Source organism: Mustela nigripes, chromosome 3 (genome assembly GCF_022355385.1).
Source record: "Mustela nigripes isolate SB6536 chromosome 3, MUSNIG.SB6536, whole genome shotgun sequence".
Classification (NCBI taxonomy): Eukaryota; Metazoa; Chordata; class Mammalia; order Carnivora; family Mustelidae; genus Mustela; species Mustela nigripes.
The window spans coordinates 164539137-164565653 of NC_081559.1; the positions used below are offsets into that span (position 1 = coordinate 164539137).

General features: G+C 44.7%; 1 protein-coding gene across 2 annotated transcripts in view; it reads right to left on the minus strand.

Moving 5' to 3' along the window:
• DPYS (dihydropyrimidinase) overlaps positions 1-26517 on the minus strand; it is a 74448-nt gene that overhangs the window by 12730 nt on the left and 35201 nt on the right. The gene's annotated exons all lie outside the window — the stretch shown is intronic.

Below are 26517 nucleotides of genomic sequence, written 5' to 3' on the forward strand. Positions count from 1 at the left end.
TATCTCAAAAAATAAAAAATTATTATTATAATGAATCCCAAACCTGCCCATTTCTGTTGCTCTCCATCATTGTCCACGCCACCATCGTCTGTCATCTGAGTGAGCCCAACACCGCTTATTGGCCTCTGTGTTTCCCCTCTTACTTTCCTACGCTTCTTACCACTGTCCACAAAGACCCCTACCTCAGGTCATCACCAGCTCATCTGACACATGTAATCAACTTAATGATACAAAGAAAAGTTGTAAAGGGGCACCTGAGTGGTACAGTGGGTTAAGTGTCAGACTCTTGGTTTGGGCTCAGGTCATGATCTCAGGATCATGAGATCGAGCCCTGCGTCAGGCTCCGTGCTCAAGAGTCTGCTTGAGACTCTCTCTCTCTCCCTCTGGACCCCTGTGCGACCTCAAATAAATAAATGAATCTAAAAAAAAAAAAAAAAAAAAGCAAAAACTAAACAAAGAAAAGTTGAAAAGATCAAATGAATCAGAGGTAGATACAAATACAGCAACAATAATTCCAAAGACTAAGGAGGAGGGAAGGCTACCTACCGATCAAATAGTAAGTAATGTCACTAAAGTAGGAACATGAATAAAATATTTAAAGGAGTAGATACTTACTCCTAGTAAGTATTTACTAGGAGTAGAATGAGTTATGATGTGACAAGAGGTACCAATTTGGAGAAAATAAACTTAGGGAAAAATATAGAGGAGATTCAGACCCGCAGGTTAAAGTGGCTTTCTATGACCACCCCAGTCTCTGATACTTCCGTAGTCTGGGCTGCTGCTTTCCTACCTATCACACTTACACTGACGGCAGAAACCCCTGGGCTCGTTTTGTAAACTGTGACATAAATATGACTGGGCCGATGCATCAGTAAGGCCTCAGATCAGTAAGGCCATCAGATAGAGAATGCAAAATGCATAAAAATTCGTGCCTAAGTGGTTACTAGATACAAGAGGCAATGAAGGGGAAACCCTGAATCATAAAATTCTATTTTTTCCTAATGGGAAGTTAAGAATTACTGATGCTCTTAGGGAAATGGTCTAACAGAAGAATTAAGTTCTATACACCAAGACTGTCACCATGATATTGTTTAAGTTACTGTTCAACGGGATATCGGGCATCTGTGAAAGACTAGAATTCCTGAATATGCTGGGGAAGCAAAGAAAATGAAAATTGGATAATAATACATGGAAAAACATTACATATAAATTTGTGTATTATATCTACAGGGAAAATACATATGCGGGCTGACAAAAATAAACTGAAGGATACACAGCGAAGTTGTTGTGGGCTAGGAATAAACCGATATGCAAAAAGACCCAAATAAGAAAGCTAAAGATCTGTGACAGCAAAATGTCAAATCAGATTTCTCTGCCTCAGCCAAATAGAGGTCATGACCTTGACTTTCTCTGCCTGCCTTCGGGTTGCAGGAGAGAGAAGACAATTAGGCAACATCTAAGTGACTCTTTATAATAAGGCATTATGTAAATGAGGTCCAATTAGCACAAAATGTAAATTCCCGGCAGTATCAGCAGCAGCAAAAAGAACAGGCGTGCACTTTCCCTTGGGGAGGTGCAGACACGGCGCCCCTCCCACCCTTGCCTTCTGCTCGAGCTGCAATCCTCCAGTTCTGTAGAAGCTTCCCCACTTCCGGATCTTGGAACTTTCACACTTCTGGATCTTGGTGCATGCCGTTTTCTTCACTCCAGATCCCTCCTCACTGCTCACATCCACCTTCCCTAAGCCCCATTCAAGAGTCCTGGGGCCTCCTATATGACCTCTCAATAAAGCTGGGGGAAAAAGAGAATCCTGGTGCTGAGAAGCTGACCCCGATGGCCCTCTTTCTTCTGTGGTTTAGACCATCTGAATGCTAAGTCAGCTAACGATCTCCTGATAAGTCCCTCTTTTCCTACTGGGTGCACACATTAAGACTGAGATCATGTTGTTTCATCCCCGGCACAAAGTAGGTGCTTAATAAATATGTAGGAAATGAACAAAGAGAATTGCATGATTTTCCTTCTGTATGTTTTATTTCCTGCCTCCCCTGTCCTCTAGGACGTGACTGTGTTTTGGAAATAGAGCACTAAATTAAAGGAGAGGTAAACATCTAATCCCAGAGTTCTGTCACATACCTAACACTTCTGGAGAGCTGTACAAGCTCATTACTAATACAGACATACAGAAATAAGTAAAGGAAATTGTTATAATTACCATTATTCATTGCATCTTATAAGTTATAGGAAATGCTTGTTCATCAATGCCTAGCGATAGTTAGCAATGCCGATTTGATTAACACTAACGAATACGTAGGTAAGTATTATCACCCGTGTCCCCGCTGATACTGCTGAAATAGAGCTGTGGAGAGCTCTGTGTGTGCCCAAGGATCACACAGTCTGATAATGAACGAACCTCTGAGAGGTCAGAGTAACTTTCCCTTGAGAACCCTGGTATATTTGTAACCCTGCCATAAGAAGATAGAAAAATAATTGTGGTACATTTCGATATGTAATTGTTTTAAAGAAACACAGAATGCAATATCATCACGAGATTCCTAAAATTGCTATAAAATGTATTTCAAATCTATTCATTACTAGTGCCATGTGGGGTATATGGTCCATTAATGGAATGAGCACAAGTTCAAGGTCACACAATTGCCTTTGTACAGATACCTGTTGTTCCTTTGAACACGCAGCCGTGAAGGCAGAGGCCTTCTGTTAAGGCAAGAGCCAAGACCATGCTTTCTACCCTCCTCTGCAGCTGGCCCAGCAATGGGAGCTGGTCTCTTCCATGGTCATTGTGCACAGGGATTGCACTGTGTCTCCCCGCTGCCCTGTGCTAGGCCGAAGGCATTGGTTCCAGATGTATAGCCTCTCAGCCTGGTCCTCTGCTCCTTCTGGAGATTCTCTGAGCCTCTCAGTGTCCTTTAACATGTTCCCCTTTTATTTAACTATTCTTGGTTGCAGCTGAGACCCCCTACCTGATACATCTTTTTCTTTCAATATTTGCAGTGTGTCTCTGGGACATTTAGAAAAACCTTTTGTGATCATCTCAAAAGTCTAAAATTGAGGCCTTTCTTGAGCATGAAGCCTGAGGCCAACAGCCCCTCAGGCCTGTGCCAGTACCAGTGTCAGGTCCTGAGCAAAAGGAAGGGTTAAGCACTATCTCTTCGGTCCCTGGCTTAGGCCACTGTTCAAGCAGGACATAGGACTGGACCCATCCTTCTCAGAACTTCATGGAAAAATAATGAAACATCCTCCAGGTTTTCCTAAGTTACTCAAAGGGGCTCCCTTGGATGCAGCCCAGGCCCAGGTATGAAAGACAAAGTCAGACTCACATAACAGCCCCCTGCAGAACCGGTGAACGCCACGTCCCCTGGTGAGCTGCTGGTGCCCTTGAACACTGAGAGGCCATGTTGGAAGAAAGCAAGAACGCTCATACATAGACTCTGACTAAAAGAAAGATGGGGTCAACACCCTCACACGTGATCACTATAAGGTTCAGCAACCCCCTGAGATACACGGGAGCAGGGGTCATGGACACCTGCAGTGCCATCTTGGTTCTGAGATGAGCCACACACACAGTTTCTGAGAAATGCAGCTCAGCAAGCACCGGAGTTTTGTCCCTTGGCTTTCATTCGCCCTTCCTCTGGTGTCAGCAACCCCCATTTTTCTTGAAGACCTTTCTCTCCCCCATTGGAGAGAATTTGGTAAGACAGTTAGGCATGGTGCCCTTTCTTACCTAGCCAAGGGCTGAGCAATTGCCTTTTGTTCCCCAGCAATGTGAATCATTGGCAGAGTGGGGTGGGGGGAGTGATTGACAGGTGTATTCCTGAGTGCAAACCAGCTCCTGCTCCAAGCTACCCCGGGCTCTGCCCTTCCCAAGCCTGCCGCACTGGCTGCCCCTTTGATCGGTGAGCTCCCCAAGGCCATCCCACAGGGTGAGCTTTTGCTTAAGGGCGAGCAAGCTGGTTGCTCTGGTTTGGAGCCCAAGACCCTGACTGATAAACACTTTGTCCCTTAGAGAGTAATTCCTCTAATGAAGAGCCCATGGATAGTAACTCTGAGGCAAAGTTCTAGGTCAAAAGGGACCTAGAAACTATGTTCGATCAAATGTGTCTGCAGAACAGATGCAAAGGGGTGGGGGGTGGGGCGGCGATGCCCTGATTCCAGCTGTAAGCCAGACCCAAGAGCTGCGAGATTTGTCACCGAATCATTTTCAAATTTAACAGTATGCTAGCTAGCTCAGGAGATTAGCATTTTGAGAGAGCCCTTGTCTCTAATGACAAATGACGGTTTGGATGGCTTGGGTGGCAAAGCTGTTGGCCTGATTGGGGGAGGGGGTGCAGAGGCAGGAGAGGGGTGGTGACAAGGAAGGGCAGGAATAATGAAAGCCTTCCCAGGGGCTAAGGGAGGCTGGTGTTCGTGGACTGCCTCTTCATTAACAGATCTGCAGGAAGGGGTTCTCAGTGGTCAGTCTGCCCCAGGGGAAAGCTGCTCTTTGTCAAGCTTGCTTTGAACCTGTATCAAAGGGCTCGTCTCCCTGCAGCCAGGGCGTCAAGGTTGTCTTCCTGAGTCCCAGTTACACAAATCTCTAAGGCTCAAGCTGACAGGGCAGCAGGAGCCCTGAAGATAATATTAAGCTCGTTTCCAAGTCAGTCAATGACTTTGATAGCACTCACATCACAGCTGCAGAGAAACATTCTGTCCCTTTGCAAATAGCTTTCTATCAAAGAGTGGTGCTCTCTTCTGGATGAGAAAGTCACCAAAGCGAAGCCTGCAGGAGACCGCCACACCGCCTCCAAGCATTCGGGGAGAACCCCAGTGGGTAGCAAGAGGATTTCTGAGAGCCACGTGCGTCTTCTCGGCCCCAGAGAAACGGCTTGTTATGGGATTTAGTTCTATTTTCTCCAGCTCGGCCACTTTGTCCATGGCACGGGTCGATTCTGAATCGGGTTGCCAGGAGAACCCAAAAAAGTTTTTAAAAATCATGTCAGGTCTGTTAGTGGCTTCTTTAAAACTCGACCTCATCTCTCCGAATGGGGCTATAGGATATCTTATCTACTCATAGGAAAAAATATTAATCATCATTCTGTGGAGTAGGGGCCGTCCTTATTCCCATGCAATAAATGAGGATGAGATGGGACACAAAGAGGTTTATAACTCATCCTACATAGCACAGTTCCTGTAGGTCAGGGGAGATCAGAGGCTGGGGTCTGAACCCCTGGACAAGGCTGCCCTTGAATGCTCCGTGGGAAGCCACCTAGACAGCATTCAGTCCACGAAAGCATTCTTTATCAACCAGAAAACAAATGGGAAGCAGCCCATTCCACGCTTCTTGATGTTTCTGAGTTTGTTTTCTATTTAGCAGCAAGGGATTTAGTGTGCTATTACAAATTTCCTAAACCGAAATTGACCAGTCATTCTCAATGTGATCACGATGGAAGGTACTTCTTTTCAAACATGTGTTCCAACTGTCTATTTCAAACTACCTCTTCTGTCAATTTCTGGGAGCTGACAAGTCCTGTAAATGGGGGGCACAGCAGCCACATCTCTGGAAATGCTAAGCGGTGCTACTTCAAGTACATTGTCATTATTAAGCAAAATTGCTGCTCACTGCACCCATCAATCTTCTACCCTCTCTTCAGACTTTTCAACCTGCCTCCCACAGAAGAGAAAATGGGAATTGCTTCAGCCATGTTATTAAATCTAAATTGGACAATAACTTGGAACTCTATTGGTGCTCAGTGCATGATGAGATATTTAATGCAGGTTCATAAAAATGCTCCCCAACATTGACTTAAAGGATCAGGTATAGCCCTCCTATTTTGTCCTTGAAGTTATATCATTAGGTCACGATTGGTGGTGTCGATCATGGTCAGAGAAAATGAGTATAACGACTTGACCTTGGAAGCAAGTATCACTCCTTCACCTCCCACGCCTCACACAAGCCTGAGAAATAGAAGGCATTATATATACATATTTGCTTCTCTGAAAATAACTTATTAGTAAATGTCTGCGTTATTACTTAACATAAATATTTCATGTTCCTATACTAGTTTTCAGAAAGTGGGGAACTAAAAATAATTTAGTGTCTTAAAGGAACAGGAACTGAATGTGAATCAGCAAAAGCTAGCATGATTCTAGGATGTATGTACTAGGAATACTGAACAGGGGCGTGTGTGTAGGTGAGGTACGATTATTAGCTTGTACCAGGCGAGGCTGTTGGCCTAACATATTGGTCAGAGTTAAAAATAACTTTCTGGGGTGGTGTGTGGACTTTGTGTTGTAATTACATTTCCCCATGCTGGGAAGTTGCCTTGCCCTTGACTGATGACATTGTTTGACAGACTATGTAGGGGCACAGCTGCAGCAGAAACAAGATGTCGGTTCTCTATGCAGAAACACACAGGCTAAGAGTCACACAGTATCTTTCCTGAAAAGTGAGAGTGGGCCAGGTCCTTCGGATGGTCACCTGTGATGTTATATTTTAGGGAGAGAAAGGAATGCCTGGAATATAAAGGGAAGACAGTTGAGTTCTTTAAAGGGATAGAAAAGTGAAAGCTGGGCACCAGAAATGAATGTCTGGGGGACTTCTATACTTACTCTTTTTTTTTTTTTTTAAGGAAGATGACCTATTTTCCCTCCATCCCTACTGAGGAGAATAAAAAGAGGTAGTAAGCATAAATACTGGCAGATGAAATGTAGTTTGACACTGGAAAAATCACTGCTTGACAGCTGAGAGGGGTGCCAGTGGAGGGGAGAGGCAAAGGCTGTGGCCAGGTGAGAGAAAGCACTGGGAAGGCGGGCTGCTGGGGAACCTGGGCGACGCCCTCGACGCTGGGTCGCAGCGCCCCGGCGAGAGTCTGAGAGAATTCCTCTTCTTCCACCTGAGGAAGGGAGGCCTGGCCTCCAGAATTCCTGGGAAGGTGATGAGGCAAGCATAATGTTGCAAGATTCTGTTCCCGAGTCATCTCAGTGAGGGGCTCTGAGAAACTCCAAAATCATCGGAAACCTCTTCTCATAATCATAACAAATACGTAAGGCTTTTTACTCTGTGATAGTGAAAGGCATGGACAGCACTACCTCCTTCAACCCTCATAGGAAGCCTGGAATATTGCTGTATTATTATTATTATTATCCCTATTTTATGGATGAGAAAACTGAGGTTCAAAGAGTTTAAATTGCCTAGGATACAGATTGCTTGTGGCACAGTCAGAACTTGAACTCAGGTCTGTGAGTTCAAAGACTTCCCTTTAATGATGAAAAGCAGCTCATTTTAATCACAATGCTGGGTCAACAAGCTCTTTCTGAGAGGATCAGTAGATAGCTATGCAAAGCACACGGACCAGCGACCAGCACTGTGCTCCTCTTTTTCTGCTGTGGCTAGGGAGTTTTGCTGAATCCTGAGGGTTCAAGGTTCATCACTCACCTACCTTTGAACTGATCAAGCCACCTGTGATCCAACTGTCTGCCTGGAATTTTTTTAGAGCGTTCTAGACTTGAATGGTATTCAGTTGTGAATAACAAAGTAATCCTTTCCATCATTTCTTGATTCACTGCCTAAAGACTGTGCTGTGAACAAACAGGACGGAGAGCCAAGGAAGTACCAAAGGCTTCCTCAGTGCCCGTGCATGAACTGGAGGTCCAGAATGTCCGTCAGCATTCAGTGAGAGGAGTCTTAATCTGCAAAACTCTAAATCATGGGTTGGAAAACTATATACCTGGCAGGTCAAATCAGATCTGCAGCCTGTTTTTATAAATAAAGTTTTACTGGAACACAGCCTTGCTTGTTCCTTTGTGTATTCTCTATGGCTGCTTTTGACAGCGATCACAAGAGAGAGAGGAAGGGAAGCAGGCTTCCCGCTGAACAGACTGCCCGATGCGGGGCTCCATTCCAGGATGCAGGGCTCAATCCCAGGACTCTGGGATCATGACATGAGCCGAAGGCAGAGGCTTTAACGCACTGAGCCACCCAGATGCCCATAGGAGCCACCCAGACGCCCCTCTATGGCTGCTTTTTTACGACAATGGCAGAGTTGAATAGTAGCAACGGAGACCTTCAGGCCCATAAAGCCTAAAATACTCTCTTCTCCTTTACAGAAGGAGTTTGGGGACTCCTGCTCTAAATGCCTCCCGTGACAACAAAACAACAACAACAACAACAAAACCCCCAAAACAAAACCCCAGCCCCTTGAGAGATTTGGAAGACATATACCCTTGACTGGGGGGGGGGGGGGGCTGGGGGTTGGGGAGATGGGAACAGCTGCAAAAAGAGAAGAACAAAAGGCCAGAAACGCAAGAGAGGGAGAGAGACAGAAGGAGGAGAAAAACAAAAATAAAGAAATAATAAAAAGAGTGCAAAGAAGGCAAGAAAGATGACCAAAAGGTTGCGGGGCACAGGGACCGCGCTGCCCATCCCAGCAAGTTCCAGATTTCCTCACTGCCCACTAAGCAGCATCTGCCATATTCGAGGTACTTCCGTGAGCATGGCCTCACTTAACCTCCCAACAGGCCATACAATGATTTCTGTTGACCGGATGAGGAAGTGGAGACTGAGAAAGCAGTGACATGACTGAGAAGGGGTGAGGCCAGAAATAAGACACAAGCAGGCTGAACCCCCCCTCCACCCTCTCCCCACCACACCCCAGGCCAGCAGTGACCACCCCCACCCCCCTGCTCAGAGGATGAAAGCACTACATTCTTCACTCATTAAAATTTATCAGAACCCTTGGGATTTTAATAGAAACGATCTACCTTCCATCTGGGCAAGAACTGGGCGGCTAACCACCTGGTTCAGCTATGGCACATGTGGGCAGTTCATGGACCCTCCGCGGAGAAAGCACTTCGCAGGCTGTGTCTGAGGGGGAAGCACAGCTCCAGAGCCCCAGTTAGCCATAAAGTCATACAGTTCAGATGTGACCCAGCCCAAAAGGCACCTGTTTCTAGGAAGCACTGTCGGGTCACAGGGGCCGGCTCCGGGGGTGACGTCATCACTACAAGGGCATCTCCGCACCCCACGGACAGGAGGATGCTGAGAAGCTGGGGCCGGGCAGCCAGTGGCACACTTGACCGTAACTGCTAACCTTCCCAGGGTCAGAGGAGGAACTTGAAGCAAACCGAGGATAAGCCACTCGCCCCAGGTCACACTGTGCTTCCGAGGAGAAGCCCCATTATGAACCCAGGAGGCCTGACCCCCGACACCCCTCTGCACAGGGAGAGTCTGCTTGCCTCTGTGCTGCAGGGGCCCCTTTCCTCCCTGCACTTTGGGAACCTGTAACTTTGCCGTGTTTAAGGGATTAGAAGTCAAGAGGTCTGCTCTGAAGCCCAGCTCTGCTGTGTGATTTGGGGCGAATGACTAACCCCTCTGACCCCCGGTGTCTCGACCTCGAAGCAGATACCCACACTGGAAACAGCATCTATGCCTCAAAGGGTGGAGGGTGGGAAGGAAGCAGAAAGCACCTGCAGCTCACGAGATCTGCGGGCTCCTCTCCACGTGCGAGCGGACCCCACCTCCCCGGCCCCGCCTCCTTCAGCAGATCAGACTCCTCCGGGGCAGGGGTGTGTTCCATCCTCGGACCAAAGGCAGGCTGGTGCACCTTACCGCCCAGGGCAGAGGCAACAAGAACGGGTACCGGTTTCACTCCATCTTGCCCACGGGGCCCAGCTTGTGCTACGGATCCTCCTGGTCCTTGTCGCTTTATCCCATCTTGCCCTCACAACCGCCCACCCTCTGGACTTCAGACTCCAGCCTGAGACACAAAGACCGCAGCCTTGCGGACACCGTGCAGCTCCTACCGTTGTGGGAGGGCAAATTATATATACATTGTGTGTGTGCCTGCCTGTCTATATCCGTCTGTATAGACATGTGCATATGTGTACACATACACACACACACGCATGCTTAGATACACATGCGTCTATGTGCAAGTGTGTCTCTAAGTGTCTGTATCTAGATCTATCTCCAGGTGGTTCTCCTTCCCCACCTGAGCCCTGATTGATAGATGTGCGGTGGCTTACTTCTGGGATAAGTCTGGCAGGGAGCTCTCTTTCCTTCTCTTTTGCTATCCCAAAGTATTCGCCTCTGACGTGGTCACTTGCTTTTCTTACATTTCCTAACAGCTCCTCAGGGACTAGGAGCCATGGCCAAGTCCCCAGTGTGAACACGATGATGACAAGCAAGGAGCATTCAGCGGCAGTTTCTATCTACCGCATGCTTGTACGCCAAACCGCATGCTAGCTTCTTTTCCTGCATTATTTTTTGTAATCCTCCTGACAGCTCTATGGAAGCAGGTTGCTTTTAAATACCTATTTTATAAATGAGGACATTGAGGCTCAAGGAAACTGAGTAACTCCCCTAACAGCAAACATCAGAGTTCAGGACTAAGTGTTTAACCACTACAGAGCGCCTCCCACTAGAAGAGATCCATCCAGGACACGGGTCTTGAATGAAATGTGCGTTTATATGAAAACTTGCAGCTTCTTCTTCCAGAAATACAAAAGCACTTTGAAAGGAAAAACACAATGTGAGGTAGGATAATTAAAGATAAAAACACAATGGAACCACTGTAGAAAAGCACATGGTACCAGGCCCCTGGGTAGTGGGGTAGTAGAAGATAAGTCTGTACATGAGATTATACTCAGCAGCATAAATCTCTGTGCAAAACCTTTCCCCAAAAATAGGCAACCAAAGAATGAATCAGTTTTAAGGAATGCCATCTTGTTTTCTTTTAGACTTTGTGCACAGTCTATTCTCACAGGTGCCAGAAAACAATAAATGAGGGATGTGGGGACTCAGAGGTGCTGTATTTAGGAACTAATGCTCTCATAGGAAAAACAAAACCACAACCTGGGTCTTTTATCATAATGCTGAAAGCCATACTTGGGTCATTAAACTCTTCTTGTCTCTGGTTTATCACTTAAATAAATGAGGTAAGAATTGCTAATTAGGCTTACAATGTTACCACATAGAAAGCTGGGTTCTAAGAAACGAGCTTCCTAAGCCCAGAATCGTGAGACCACTACTTCCAAGCTCCGATCCCCAGGCTGTCTACAGTTCTACTCACTTCTGGCTTGAGGCAAAAAAGAAAGTGAACTGAAGACGTCATCCTGGTGGAATGTTGTAGGAAATCCCTTTCCATCAATGTGTTTATCTTATACTCATTGATTTAACATCCATTTATTGCTTGCCAACCTACCAATTAATTTACCATTCGTTACCAACATACATCTGTTGATTACCAGCTGACTGACTGATTCCATGCCACGCACTGTTCTAGGCCCCGGGGTTGCAGCAAGGAATAAAACTGATAGAAATCCCCTCCTGAAAGAAGCTCACATTCTCATCATGCTATTTCTGAATTTGCAAGTCCCTGTTTGTCATGAACTTGATACTAATATATGAACAAGTTCAACTTTTTAATAACAATAATAAAGAGAGAGTGCTTTACGGTTTCCGTGAAGTACTTTCACATGACAATGGCATTTATTCCGCAAAAGAACTCCGGGGAGTTCGCAAGAAATACGACAGACTATTTAAATAAAGAGACAAGTAATATGTTACCAAAAGCAAAAAGAACAAAGGGCATGAACAGATTATTTCTCTATAGGGAAAAAAAAAAAAAACCCAATGACTAATAAACATGAAAAAGAATTCAACTTCCCTAGTGCTCAAATATATTGTAGCTGAAGGTAACAATTTTTACTTGCAAAAATAACAAAAAGCAAAGGGGAAAGAAAGGATTGTGTCCAAAGCTGGTGAGGAGCCCTGGGGGTGGAAACCACGTATGCAGAGAGCCCTTAAACCTGCAAACACTTTGATACAGGAATTCCGCTTTCAATAATCTGTCCAATGGAAATAATCCCAAATCTGGAATAAAATAGCAAAAACAAAAAAAATTTAAACTATAAAATTATCCAAGTATATGAAACCTGGATAAATGGCCTAACACAGGGGCACCTGGGTGGCCCAATCCATAGGGCATCTGGGTATCTGCCTTCAGCTCAGGTCATGATCCCAGGGTCCTAGGATCGAGCCCTGTATTGGGCTCTCTGCTCAGCGGGAAACTATTTCTCCCTCTCCCTCTGCCTGTTGCTCCCCTTGTTTGTGTGCTCTCTCTGTCAAATAAATAAAATTTTAAGAAAAAAAAAATGGGGGGGGTGGTGCTAACACAAGATCATTATCTGGAGAGCCCTTCCTGGAAAAGTCAGACATTCAAAAATGTTCAAACAGTCCTGTGCAACCTGATGTCTAGAGCTTCCTGTGCAAGTTGCAGCGACAACTGTGCCTCATTGACCTACCAGTTACACCCTAAATGTGCAGAAGAGGATATATCTATAAATATAAGTAGGAGTGAAACTGTGACTGATGAGACAGACTGGAATTCTGGGACTACTGTGGACTCCTCTAAGCATTTGTCCCTCTAGATTCCCATATTACAAACGTCATTTACTCTGATACCTGCCTGCTAGTTTATAAATCTCTCCTGTCTTATAATTATGTATGATAATAATGATATTAATGTCTCTTCAAGTTTTACTGTATGCCAACACAACAAATTGAAGGTATTATCTCCTTCCAACAACCCCCAGAGGCTGGTATTATTGTCAGCCTACCTACATTTACGGGTAGGAAACTGACCTCAGAGAGGTGAGGAACCCGTCCAGGGTTATGCAGATAGTATTGGGCATAGCTGGGATTTGAATCCAGTGATCTGGTTCTGCTCTAGATCCCATGCCCCTCAATCCCTGGGCCATACACCCTGATCTATTACTCTATACGATAGTTATATGGGATATTTTTTTTTACCAGTCCAGTTAGGTCCTGAGTTACATTAGGGGGAAGTCATTTCTCACTCAGCTTTGAGTACAGTGTATAGCACTCAGTTGGCACTCAAAACATGCTTGGGTCATAAATTAATTACGCCATTGTTGACTTGCCTACTTCATTCAATTTTCAGTCTTTCATTGAATTGTTGGGGAAGAGTTTTTCTCCCAGGGGGGAGAATATCTTAAGCCAATTCCTCCCCCTCCCAACTTCTGTTGCCATCATCTTGTCTGAGGTCTCATCCCCTCAAGCCAGAGTCCACCAGCCTCCTGACCATTCTCTCAGATTCCAACCAGTCCCGCGCATCATTACCCTAAAGTACTGGGTCATAAGGCTTTCCTGACCTATGAGCCTAGATGCAGGATCGACACGCTCAGATCCCACGGTGACTAGGTGTGGGCAGAGCTCCTAGGCTCATCACCTGTGACACAAAACACCCTCCCAGGTGACAGACGAGCATTTTGGTGTAGGCTTAAGTTGAAGGATTTGTTGGGATATGGGACTTCCAGTGCTAAAATTGGGAAAGTTCTGGCCAAACCAAGGCCAGCTGATAATGTTGCATTCTCCTCTTGGTCTCCAAATTCTCTACACTACCACGCACCCTACAAATAACAGTTTCTACTTGTGCCACATATAAATCAGGAAGCACAGATTCCAATCAAGCCAAATTCTCACTCAAAACCATCCAATGACACGTGCTGCCTCAGAAAACCTCTACTCAAGCTAACAAGCAAAGCCCTTGACAATCCGGCCAGGACCAGAACCACCCCGAGGATGCAGTTGATTCAAAGCCTTTTCACAAGCCCAACCCAGCTTTGGTGAGGTCTTGATGACCTCAACTCAAGGAGAGTTATTAAGACCACAAATTTGCTGGGGCGTGAAGCACATGGGACCCTTCCCACTTCTTGAACTGCTCTGTGGAGTTGCTCTTATTTTCCTCTTCCAAGAGTTATTTATCCTTTCTCACGTGTATATGCTGTCTGTCCAACCAGAATGCAGCCTCTTTGGTGGCCAATGTCACACCCTTACTTATGCCCCCCACAGCACTGAGCAGTGCCATCTCTTAGACACAGAGCGAGCACGCAATAAATTTTTGTTCATAGACAACTGATGAGTACTGTCTTTCTTCCCCCTGCCACATGAGGAATTCAACAGCCCTTCCACACAGATAAATGCTCCATTTTTTTTTTCATGTGGCTAATGTCTTTTCATGATTCTGTCTCCACAATCCTACCTTTCCTTAAATGCCTGATAAGAGAAAGAAACTGAGAGCAAAGTAGGAGCATTTCCTTCTGCGGGTGATAAGAAAGGGGCAGAACCACAGTTTGGGGGGTGGGTGGGTGGGGGTGGGGAGAAGTAAGATGGGAAGAAAATATAACAGAAACGTAAAGAAACGACCTTGAAGAACTTTTGGAGAGGGAGAGAACACGCCACATATAGAAAAAGATACAAAGAAAGGTAGGGAGAAATGGCTTTGCAGAACATTAAAAAATAAAATAAAATAAAATAAAGCTGTCCATACGAGACTGTGGCCAGAGAAACATGAGCAGAAGGGCCCAGCACAAATGCCAAGCTCCGCCCGACAGGGGCAGCCCGTCTGACCCTGTCCAGAAGAGCGCTCTGGGCGGGCTCCGCACAGATGGCTGGCTTCGCGCGCCTATCCGGGGACGCCCCTCATTGCCCAGACAGCACACAGCCCCAATTACAGGACTCACGGCAGGCACATTGAACTGATGGGAAATTTCCTTCGGGCAACAGAATCTCGACATAAAAAACAATATTGATCCATTTGCCTCCCTGCCAAAAAGAAATCAAGTTAGACAAAGGAAATTAGGCAAGCGGTTTCCTAGGATTCCGACTGCAGCTGCAGAGTAAACCTAACGTTCCTGACTCTCCCTCCCCTGCTCACCCCAATGCGCAAAGGCCCTTGGCCAGGAGGGTGCTGAGTAGGTGTTCATAGGCCCATGATGTCTCTTAAACAAACAAGACAATGGTCATCTCGTGTCCAGGGGACCCCACTGCCAGCCAGACTGTGCTGGGGAATGACGTCCAGGAGCATTGGCAGATTTGCAAGGACCCATGCCCCATGCCAGCCAAGTACATGCTTGTCACCAAGGACAGAGCATGCCATCTGCTGCCCTGCGGAACTGTGAGGGAGCTCTGACCTTGGATTCACAGGCAGACGGGCAGCTCACTCAGCACTCCCAGCTCATCGCTCTGTGAGAATAAACACACACACACACACACACACACACACACACACACACACACACGGTCCTTCATCTCCGATGATATAGGGTAAGAGTGAGGACATCTCTCCCGCAGTGAGAGCTAATACTGAAATGTAAGACTCTCAACTCGAGAATCAATGACTATAGCAAAAAGGAAGGCCACTGCCTCTCCATGGACCCTGCCCTTGTCACGTTGGGTAAAAAGTGATATTATGCCTCATTCACTTTGTCTTCAGCTACTTCCTGTGGCCTCTGGGTCATGGCAGGGCCCCATATCTGGTTTTTTAAATAACCGAGTAAACAAAGGTGGGACAAGATAAAATGTGATGGGGACAAATGGGAAGATCTGCATTTAGTTTCAAAAATCAAGGATTTTATATGCTTCTACTGACTAAATTGGACACTATTTGATGTCAAAGAAATCAGGGGCCAGATGGATGTGCTAGAAAAACCCTCACACATGTATACAAGGATGTCCACAGTGTCTGAAATAGTGAGACCGTAAATGTCCTAAACTTCCTGAGCAAAGAACATGTAATCAGTTATGCAATGTTCACAAAACAGAATATTATATAGCCATGCACATGAATGAAAGAACCTGCATATTTCAAAATGGCTAATCCCAAAAGGATAGTACTGAGAAAGTCACACAATAATATATGCAGTACAAGACACTTCATATAAAGCTAAAGATACACAAAATTATATATATGTATATATACGTAACGGTCTAGGACTGCATCCCCATATAGGACAAATAGAAATACACGGGAAACATCAAATCCCCGATCCAAGGTAGTTGTTGGGGGGGTGAATACACAGGCATTATTTTTTGCACTTTGTATTTATATTAAATACTGCATCTTTTAAAAATTATTACAAAACTGAGCGTTATAATAAATTATAATGTTACACATTATAAATTATGTTAGACATTATAAATTACTCTCTGCTCAAGTGGACTTAAAATGTAATACAGAAAGTGGTCACTGAGTAGAATCCTAGCCCTTTCAGCATAAACATCTGAGAGGAAGGCCCAAAACCAGTTTTTAAATTGTCAACTGAAGAAATGCGGTAAGATACTCTTGCACCTGGTGACATGTCACTGTTTTTTTGTTTTGTTTTGTTTAAGATTTTATTTATTTGACAGAGACACAGCGAGAGAGGGGAACATAAGCAGGGGGAGTGGGAGAGGGAGAAGCAGGCTCCCCACCGAGCAGGAAGCCTGATGCGGGGCTCGATTTCAGGATTCTGGGATCATGACCTGAGCCAAAGGCAGATGCTTAATGCCTGAGCCACCCAGGTGTCCCCATTTTACTGTTTTTAACCTGCAAATGGCAATCACATAAGATGCATCCTAAAAAATGTAATAAAGAAAATGGAAAACATTTAGTATAAAACTAACCTGCCTCGCATGTTCCTGCTCCAGTGGTGTTCTAGGCAGAATCATGTGCAGATCTCAGACTTAAATCTTTGTAGGACATGGACAAGCGCATGTCAAGAGAGGGGTGAACAGAACTAGATCAGGACATTGGGATTCTGCTCGTCATGGGCCTAAGGATCTACTGAAGGATCTCAGAATGCTTATTTGGGGATGGCATAGCTTATCGGGGGCCAATGACGTTCTTCAAATATTTGAATGGATGCGTGAATGAAGGAACGACCTTAGGAGAACATAGATAGATTGTGCATGGCTCCAGAGGCAAACATTTTAGGAGCTCGAAAGAGGGTCATTTTTAATGCAAAAAAGGAAAAAACATCCTAACAATTACAACCATCCCAGGCAAGACTGAACGGTTTGCTTAGGTAGTAACTTCCTTAAAACTGGTAGTAATCAAGCACGGCCTAGAGTTAATTGGACTTTATGAATCCCAAAGCCTTCTCCAATTCTATGAGAACCAGGGGTTCTCAAACTTGGATATGAGCCAGAATCCCCTAGAATCCTTGTTAAACCTCAGAGCACTGGGCCCTCCCCACAGAGTTTCCAAGGCAATAGGCCTGGGGCCCTGCCTGAGAATTTGCACTTCTAATAAATTCCCAAATGATGATGATGTTGCCGGCCCAGGGACCATACTTTGAGAACCTGTGCTCTTAAAAAGAGAAGGCAGATCAGCTTCAATTAAGTTTTTAGGTGTTTTTATCAGGCCATTAGAAAAGAGTGCCCTTCCTACATCACTCACTGCCTTCAAACAGACTTCCACTGTGATCTTCTTCTGACAGCAAGGGCGCAGTTTTACTGATGCCTTCCCCAAAGGCCTTTGTAAAAAGCCATGGCTCTTTGCTGTGCTTTAAGACCATAAGGACCCTGGGATTCTTTCCAGGTACGGATATTAAATTTCTTTTGATCCATTTTTGCTTTGTTTTCTTGTTTCCTCTATAACCAAGGTTCCCGTGTTTTTTACGATAAGTGGCCAGAATTAAGAGTGAGTCTGGGCAAAAATCAGAACTGTCTGACCCACTGAAGGATCCAACCTGGCTTACGCCACATTCCTGGCCAGTTCTGTCAATGCTACTGTCCACTGACTCCGGAACACATCCTTGCCAGCCACTGCTTTGGGGAAGAAGGCAGAAGTGCCAAGAATTATTATTTTTTTTCCTTTAACTCAAAAAGAAGTAATGTAAAACCGATCTTAAACCAGTTCAGGGAAAAGATAAACAAAGCCCAAACAAAATGTTTAAATCACGCATTGGCTCACTGGCCCAAGACTATTAGTATCTGGCTTATTCATTCAATAAATAACTATTGAGCTCCTCTATGCGATGTACCAGCACTGTTTTGAAACCTAGGGATGCAGCTGTTAATAAGTTAGGCAAATGCCGAGACAGAAAAATAGACAATGTATGTTGAGTAGGAAGAAAAATACAGTAGTTCTTGGTTAGAAATCCTATATGCTTTTTACACAACCACCTCCCCTTTGTGCTTATTTTTTTACCCTAATGGTTAAAATAAACTGTGCTTACTCTGGCCAAGGCAAATAATCAATGATCAAATGATCACTCTGTTCCTAAGCTGCTTTTCTTTTATAATTAAAAAAAAAATGCCACTATTAGTAGTGAAGTCCCTGGAAATCATTTTCTAGCTCACTTGAAAGGTTCAGTTGCATAAGAACATGCTTAAATAAACAAGCTGAAATAAATAGTGGTTAAAATTTTACCCATCTGTAATCAGCAAAACTAGCTTTCTGCCTGCATAGTCAAAAACTTTTTTAAAAAAGCAAACGTCTTTTGAAGGCCAGAAAATAAATCCTAGGTGTTTGGTTGGAACAGTTTCACAGCAAACAATTTTTCAAAGAGTCAGCTGTGGGGGCACGTAAGACTCCTCTTTGAATCAAGTTATCTCAGCCAAAAGAATCCATCCAAGCTTCTCCATTTTATTCATTCCTGGTAAAAACTGAATGTGTGCAAGACACAAAGGAGATGGAACTTTTAGATTAAATAGAATTCTAGTATCTTTTGGTCATGTCTGAATTAAGGCATTACCGCAAGGGCTTCTGAATCACAGCCATAGTTAATAATAGCTCCCACTTATTCAGTAAGTTGACTACCTACTGCCACTACCACCTACTACTACTAACTGAGCATCTACTGTGTGCCACGCACTGCTAAACATTAACTCTGTACCTAGCACTTCAGTTATTTTGGGCTTTTTCATCATACTATCTTAAATACTCATGGCCATGCTATGAAATAAATGCCATCATTACCATCATCCCTATCTTACAAATAAAGAAACCTAAGTTCAGAAACATTAAGTAACATTCCCATCTAGTTAGTGAAAGGAATTAAATTCCCAACATTTCACATCTAGTTAGTGAAAGGAATTAAACCCTGAAGCCATTTGCTTTACACTGTGGTTCTCTTCCTGCCCCCAGGAACCAGGGTGATGGGCAGGATTTTGAGTGGATTAGCAAAAAACACTTATTCCTTAAGATCCTTTGCTGTCAGGGGTGTCTGGTAAGCGTGTGTCTGAGCTCGGGTCAGGATCTCAGGGCCCTGGGATCAAGTCCCCACGTTGGGCTCCCTGCTCAGCGGGAAGCCTGCTTCTCCCTCTCCCTCTGGCTGCTGTTCCCGCTTCTTGTGCTCTGTCTCTCTTGCTCACTCACTCTCAAATAAATAAATAAAATCTTCAAAAATAAAAAGATACATTGCTATCATCTGCCAAAAACCAGTCATAATTACTGTCTGTACCTATAGTCACCACCATGGGAAGGGTGCCCCTGTAGTTGTACAACGCACAGTCGGGACAACCCTATCCTCACCCCATGTGGCCTCCAGGAATGGACGTGAGGCAACACAGTGAACTGTCATTTCCACCCACGTACCGGGTATGAGGCCTGGGCCTCTCACTCTCTCCTTCCACACATACGGACCGCCACGGTGTGCCTTTGGGAACTGGGGGAGGAATTATAAACCCGCTTAGAAATAAGCATCATAAGCAGAGTCTTTAGGCTGGCTGACTTTGATAAGCAGAAATGCAGTTGCTGCGTTTACGTGCGTGGGCGTGAGTGTGAGCTGATATGTGCGTGCACATGTGCTTCCTTGGAGGTGGCGGAACAGTGTAGGGTACCAGTTAGTCCAACGATGCCTGGTGTGCCCCTTCAGGGGAAAAGGCCTGGAGCTTCCATGAAATAGTCGCTGATAAAACAGCTATAAGCAGAAGCCATCACTCCTGGCCAAAGCACACTTTCTCCCTTACCTCTTCTTTGTTCCCGCGCTCCACAACCCTCATTACCCAAGGGTGAAGTAGTCATTCTTCCCTGGCTTTCGTGCACACGCAAGTCCCCCCCTCCCAGAAATCTAGAGGGGCCCTTGGATAGGCAGCAAGTCATCACTCCTCATTGAATATAAAGTAAAATTCATTTGTCTCTATCTTCGATGAGAAAGCGAAGGAAATTAAGTAGGGAGACGGCACGATGCCTTTAAGAATGGTATATTCAAGGTCAAAGCCTGCTATAATTGAGTTAAAAAATAATAAATGAAAATAGCTGTGAGCAAAACATGCATGCCTGGCAGAATACAGTCTAGCTAGAAGTCTTCATTAAATGTTCTTCTTTAAAAAATAAATAAATAAATAAATAAAATAAAATAAATGCTCCGCGGCACACAACGTGTTAGCTGTGTGTTCGCGTGCTAGGGATGCTGCGAGAGATCCTGTAGCTCATAAATACTGAAAAGGGACAGTTGCCATGGTAACTAAGTGCTAGTTAATGAATACCAAAGAGCTGAAGCTCATAGGATAGTCTTAAATTGCCAGAACGTGAGTTATGGCCGCTGCCAGGAGCTGGCAAGTAACTTACGTGCCATCCTCTCCAATACGATTTTTAACAAGTTGGCCAGTTTGATGGGTCTCCGTCTTGACTACATGAGGCCACAAGATTCTCTCTTGACACTCCATGAAAAATCCTATGCCTGATTTCTTCCCCTTGACTCTAAGCACCACAATATTTTACAGAAATGAACCAAACATTTAGATAAGGAATGTGGCCTTAAATTTGAATCTTTGACCCAAGGAGCCAAGCATTAGGACATGCATCTCTGTCACAACCAACAGACACATGGGGTCGAGGAGCCATCGAGCTGAATGCAGCAGACTCTTTACTTGTGAAAAAGGTGGAGGCTCCGCATGCACCAAAGGCAGGTTGTTTTTATTGTGCAATGACACAGAAGAGCTTCTGCAGCTGATTTTTGCAGGAACTTTTTGCAGGCTGGTAACGTCGTAGGTGATCTCTCATTAGGATGGCCAAACCTTCTCTACAGATTCCCACTCCCAATTCTCTCTCACCATTCATCCCACATGTCAGATTTCTCATTCTGGAACCATCCGGCTTTTCACAGGTTTTTAGTTTTGGGTTTTTGGTTTTTTTTTTTTTCTAAAGGCATGCTCCATCCCTTTTCTCTGCTCTGGTAGCTCTCGGTAACTAGAATGCAGCCCATTTTTAAGATTACAGATTGTGTTTCCAGAAGACTTATTTCTACATGCCATTAATAAATAATGAGAATTTAGAAAAAGAGGGAAACATTTAGGTACCACAAAGCCAAAAATCATTAGCAAACACATCCATTCTCCAGAGGCTGGCTCCTTGCATAACCAGCACCTCAAACGGCCTGTTTGGGTCTCAGTGTGGGCTGTGGGTGCCCCCTTCAGGCTCTGGGGAGAGATGCATGCGGCTCTCCTTTGAGATACTACCTGGTCAGCGGGGCGATTGTTTTTGCTAAAATCTTTCCGGAAATTTCAAAGGAACCTTGTGGCCCACCTGTGTTGGTGTGGTTGGGTGGGAAGCCCTTACATCACCAGCCTTCAGCTAGTATCAAAACTAGGTAGGTAAAATAAAATGCAGTGTCATTCAAGGAAAAAAAAAAAAACACCTTATAGATATGTTCATTGTATTCGTTAGATTAAATGATGCTTTTCCACTAGAGGAGCTCTGTTTAAAATCATCTCTGTCTGTAATAAAATTAAACCTGGAGAGAGGCAGCCCATGACCTCCTCACCTTCCTGCTTCCTCCCACGGCCTGAACCTGTTCTCGCACATAATCTCCTCCGGCCTTAGCTTCTTCCTCCCAGGCCTTTGGTTTCTCTCGCCTTCATGTTTAGTCTTGTTGATAGAGACCATGTTTCCTTGAGAGGTTGGAAGGAGAACAGCACTACCTCTCTGGTCTGCCTCTCCAAACCCATAACCCCAAGCTAGTCATGAGGAAAACACGAGAAGAATAACAGAGAGACATTCCACAACATGCCTGACCAGGACTCCTCCAAACTTCCAAGGTCATCACAAACAGAGAAAGTCAGAGAAACTGACAAACCACTGGAGCCTAGAGTGACATGACGGCGGAATGCCATGTGGTGTCCTGGATGGCTCCCGATCAGGAAAAAGAATATTAGGTAAAAACTAAGGAAAACTTGGGTCGCCTTGGGGGCTCAGTCAGTTAAGCCACCGGCTCTTGGTTTCAGCTCAGGTCATGACCTCAGGGTCGTGAGACCCAGCCCCTGGGACTGGGTTCATGCTCAGCACAGGGTCGGCTCGAGATTCCCTCCCCTTCCCCCTTCTCCTTCCCCTCTGCGCCTCCCCCTGTGGGTGCTTGCACTTTCTCTCCCTTTCTCTAAAGTAAAATAAAATAACCTTAAGGAAATCTCTTTAAAGCATGGACCCTAGTTAATAATAACATATCAGTATTGGTTTATTAATTATAAAAAACCTATCATGGGAACAATCATGGAAGCTGACTGTGGATTATATGGGAACTCTCTATACTATCTTTGCAATTTTTTTTCCTATAAATCCAAAAGTATTCTGAAAGGAAAGATTTATTTTAAAAACTGGATTTGTCGTCAAGACTATTAACGAGGGAGGAAGGCAGTGACTAAAGACCATGGTCGGGTCTGGGGAGCAGATGAGCAGTGGACAGCAGAGCTCAGTCTGCAAGGTGGGAAGAGGCAGACTCCTGCGGCGACGGGCCGGTGGCGAAGGTTGGGGGAAGCTCCAGGGGGCGGATGGGCAGTTAGAAAAAGTTAAAAATATTGTCATGCCTCAGAAAGGTCCTCGTTGAGGTCATCAGTATAAATTTTGGTCAGGAACAGCCAGCCCAGATGAGCAACTTTCTCCTAACAGGGGGGCCAAGAATAGAGAAAGCTGAAGCTATGATCGACCCAGATAAGGAATCCGCAGACCGTGTCCCCAAAATTCTCTCTTTTGATAGGAAGCACCTATAAATGCACTTTCTTCTTGTTCAAATATCCTTCCAGATTCATTATTCTCTGAAGCTTCCTCTCTAACTGCCCCTTCTCTCCGGTTTCCCACATTCTGCAATTTTCACGTTGAAAAGGATGAATCATGAGATTGCAAACCATTTTGAGGGTGGCTTAGAGAAAATTCTTAAATTAAAGGGTTGAAGAAGCAAGATGAGGACGAAATTTAAAGCAATCCAAAGGGGGCTGGATCCTTTCAGTATATCCTGCCAAGGAAAGATGTATATTTCTCCATTTTTCAAAAGGACAGTAAAAAAGAAAAGAAAAACAAAGAGGACTCCAGTTTTTTTTGTAAAAGAATCTGAAGGTCAGACACATAGAAGCTTCTGGTTCCCTGGCCTCCTGGACACTTCAGGCAGATACCTGAGAACACCTTGAAAGGGAGATGGGCAGGAGAGAGTGACCCCAGCCCAGCTAGATAAACAGGAAGTAACCAGGACAGTGCATACCTTGACCCGGGGAACACTTTCTTACTTTAGACACATTTTCACACACATTGTTGCCTGTGATTCTAATAAAAATCTGATGAGGTTGGCATAACCATTATTAATAATCTCACTTTACCTAAGAGAGAGGGGCTACTCAGAGACAGTAACTGATATGGCTTGGTTCCCCACTTGGCACGGATGGAGCTGGGACCCAGAACCCACACCGCAGGTGCTCAGGCCATGGTGTTTTCATTTAGCCTCGTGCCTAGGTGGACGTGATCAGCAGATGTAGGTGAGGAAGTCATAGTGCTGGTAATTAAATGTCAGTGCATATCTTTATCCCACACATACATGAAAATGCAAATATTTCATTTTCTGCTACCATGACTGCCATCAGGTGAAGGACAAGTCTCCTTTAAGAAATACCAGAGAATTGATAACATAGAGAGAGAAAAAAAACCTAAGAGCACAGAAACTTTTTAGTTTGACCTTCAGTTAGTTAGTTCTTGGATGAAAAAACAAAGGCCATGAAGCAGGTAATAGATCTAAAAAAAAATAAGAAGTAAACTCTTCTGGATCGTTACACGCTCTTCGGCAACAACTGAATGGGAAAGGAAGGGCCAGACAAATTTACAGAAATCGGCAAGTCAAACTTGTGTGAAAGTGCTCTAAATTTATATCGTCTAAAAACGTGACTCAAAGAGACACAATCACAGTCTATAAATATCCCCCAAGCAACAATATATGTGGAAATAAAGTAAGTGAATTATTCACACCCTTAGGTGTGGGTCATTTCTCTTTGTCCGGTTGTGTAAGGAAGACCATGCTTTACCCCTGAGCTGGGGTCACCCTCACAAATGGAAATAGCCAAAGAGGTTCTTCAGGTGGGTCCTGCTGCAGATGCCAGGTGTCGGGTTAAAAAGGGAAGCTGCGGGGAACAGCCTGCTGTGGCTCTTGATGCTATTAGGAATGGGGTTGGATCACTCCATTGACTACTTTTTTATTTCTCCCTCACCTTGAAAAGGAATAATAGAGAATAGAATTAAATTCAAAAACTCTTTCTGTGACTGGCCCACTTGACTGTAAGAAAACCACAGACCATGAACAGGCGCATCCAGGAGGAAGTGCTCTGCTTTGGTGTCGGGAGATCGCATGGTGCCAAATCTCGTGAAACACATCGAAGTCTGCAAAGTCAAAGCCACTGTTCACAGACGCCATTGTGTTACAGTTTTGCCACTGCCAAAAGGAAGAGTCCTATCTGTCTTACCTCGTAAGTCACGTTTCAGATAGCAGAGCATTTTTTTTTTTAAAGATTTTATTTGTCAGAGAGAGAGAGAGTGAGCAAAGGCAAACACAGAGGCAGGCAGAGGCAGAGGGAGAAGCAGGCTCCCTGCTGAGCAAGGGGCCCCATGTGGGACTCGATCCCAGGACGCTGGGATCCTGACTTGAGCCGAAGGCAGCAGCCTAACCAACTGAGTCACGCAGGCGTCCCTAGCAGAGCATTTTTTAAAACCACTGAGGACTCTGCAAATGCAAATGGTTGCTAATTATTATCATTATTTGGACTCTCCCAGATGCAATGCTTCAAAAACACCATTTTTCATAAATATTTCTTCTGTGTGATCATTTTCTCCCTTTCAAAATTTTTGAGGTTTCCCGATTAAGAATCATCATCTCCTTAAGCCACAAATCATTTCAAAAGCTCTATCTGTCCCAGTACTTGGGGCAGACTAAATCGTTAGAATTACAGCAGAAATGATGCTGGGCGGGCTCCTGCCGGGTGTACAATAGCGTGAGTAGAGTGATCTTTAAAATATCAGGAGCTCTCTAAACACAGCATGCTCAATTCATCCGCACACCAATCCAAATCCAAGCAAATTTTTTTCCCCCTTTGTCTTCCCAAGGACAGTTTCTCTAGTCTTGTGGAGAAGCTGCCCCCAATTTAATTTTATCTGTCTTCATTTCTTCTGCAGGGACAGGGGCCTGAGGATGTATTTAATCCTTAAATAAGCAATAGTTCCTTGTTAGCATCATAACAAAGACCCTGAGCTCTGCCTTGTTGGTATCTTAGGACATTTACGTAAATAAGATGTTCATATCACTGTGTACTGTGCTGCGAGACCGTAAGCCGGCAACAGGCTGGTACACGGTCACTAATGATTGTGATGACTGTGGGACTGCCCACCCTGTGAACTGCTGCCCGAGTTGGGACAATGGATGCCCAGGGAGTGCTTAACTACAAAAGACAAGCATTTTCTACAGAAATATCAGGGGCTTATTTTTAAGCTCAGAGCCGTGGTAGCCCTAGTGCTTTTCCATCTTCTCTTCCCCAGAGGAACCCAGGAGCATTTCAATCAAAGTTGGGCCCTTGTGAAAAATAGCACCTCCAAGAAACTAGAGATTTTTGCTTCGTACAGTAATTAACCTAGTAGACCTTGAATAAATGCCTATTCAGTGAAGGTAGAAGGCCTCATGTATCCCCCTCGACACACGCACGCACACATGCGAAGATAACATTATAGTATGTGGGATTTTCTCCAATATAAATGTGAAGGTTATGGAAGATACAAATTCGGATGCAGGTGTTGTCTCTGCTAATATCTTAGAAGGAGAAATTAGGGCTTCAGCCTCTCTATTCAATGCTTTCCTGAGTTGGTGGAAATTGCCAAATCCGCAATATTAACATAGAATTATGGAAATCGGAAACAAAAAGCTGGAGTCTACTGGGAATGATAAGCTCAAAATGAAATCAACCGGAAAATCTGGCTAACTAAAAGTGACATCCTTTGTGCTGGAATTTTTCTATCTGAAAGCTTTAAAAAGGCTATAATTATTTTGAGTTTTCAAGTCAGCCCTTTTCAAACTAAGCCTCCTCTTTTCTTCATTGCTCTCTATACCGTTCCTCCGTGTGAACTGGGGAGCTGGCCAAGCTTACCACTGAAGTGGTAAATTCATATTGGTTATACACACACACACACGCATCTCCAGGGAATGGGAAGGAACACAACTTTTGCATCCTTTATGCCAAGGAAAACAAAGGAATATTTGTACATCAGGACTCTTATCATGGGGCGCCTTGGTGGCTCAGTCCGTTAAGAGTCTGTCTTTGGCTCAGGTCATGATCACAAGGTCCTGGGATCAAGCCTGTGTTAGGCTCCCTGCTCAGCAGAGGGTCTGCTTCTCCTTCTGCCTCTGCTCCCTCCTTACTCGTTATTCTCTCTCTCTCTCTCCCTGTGTGTCTCAAATAAATAGATGAAATCTCTAAACACAAACACACACACACACACA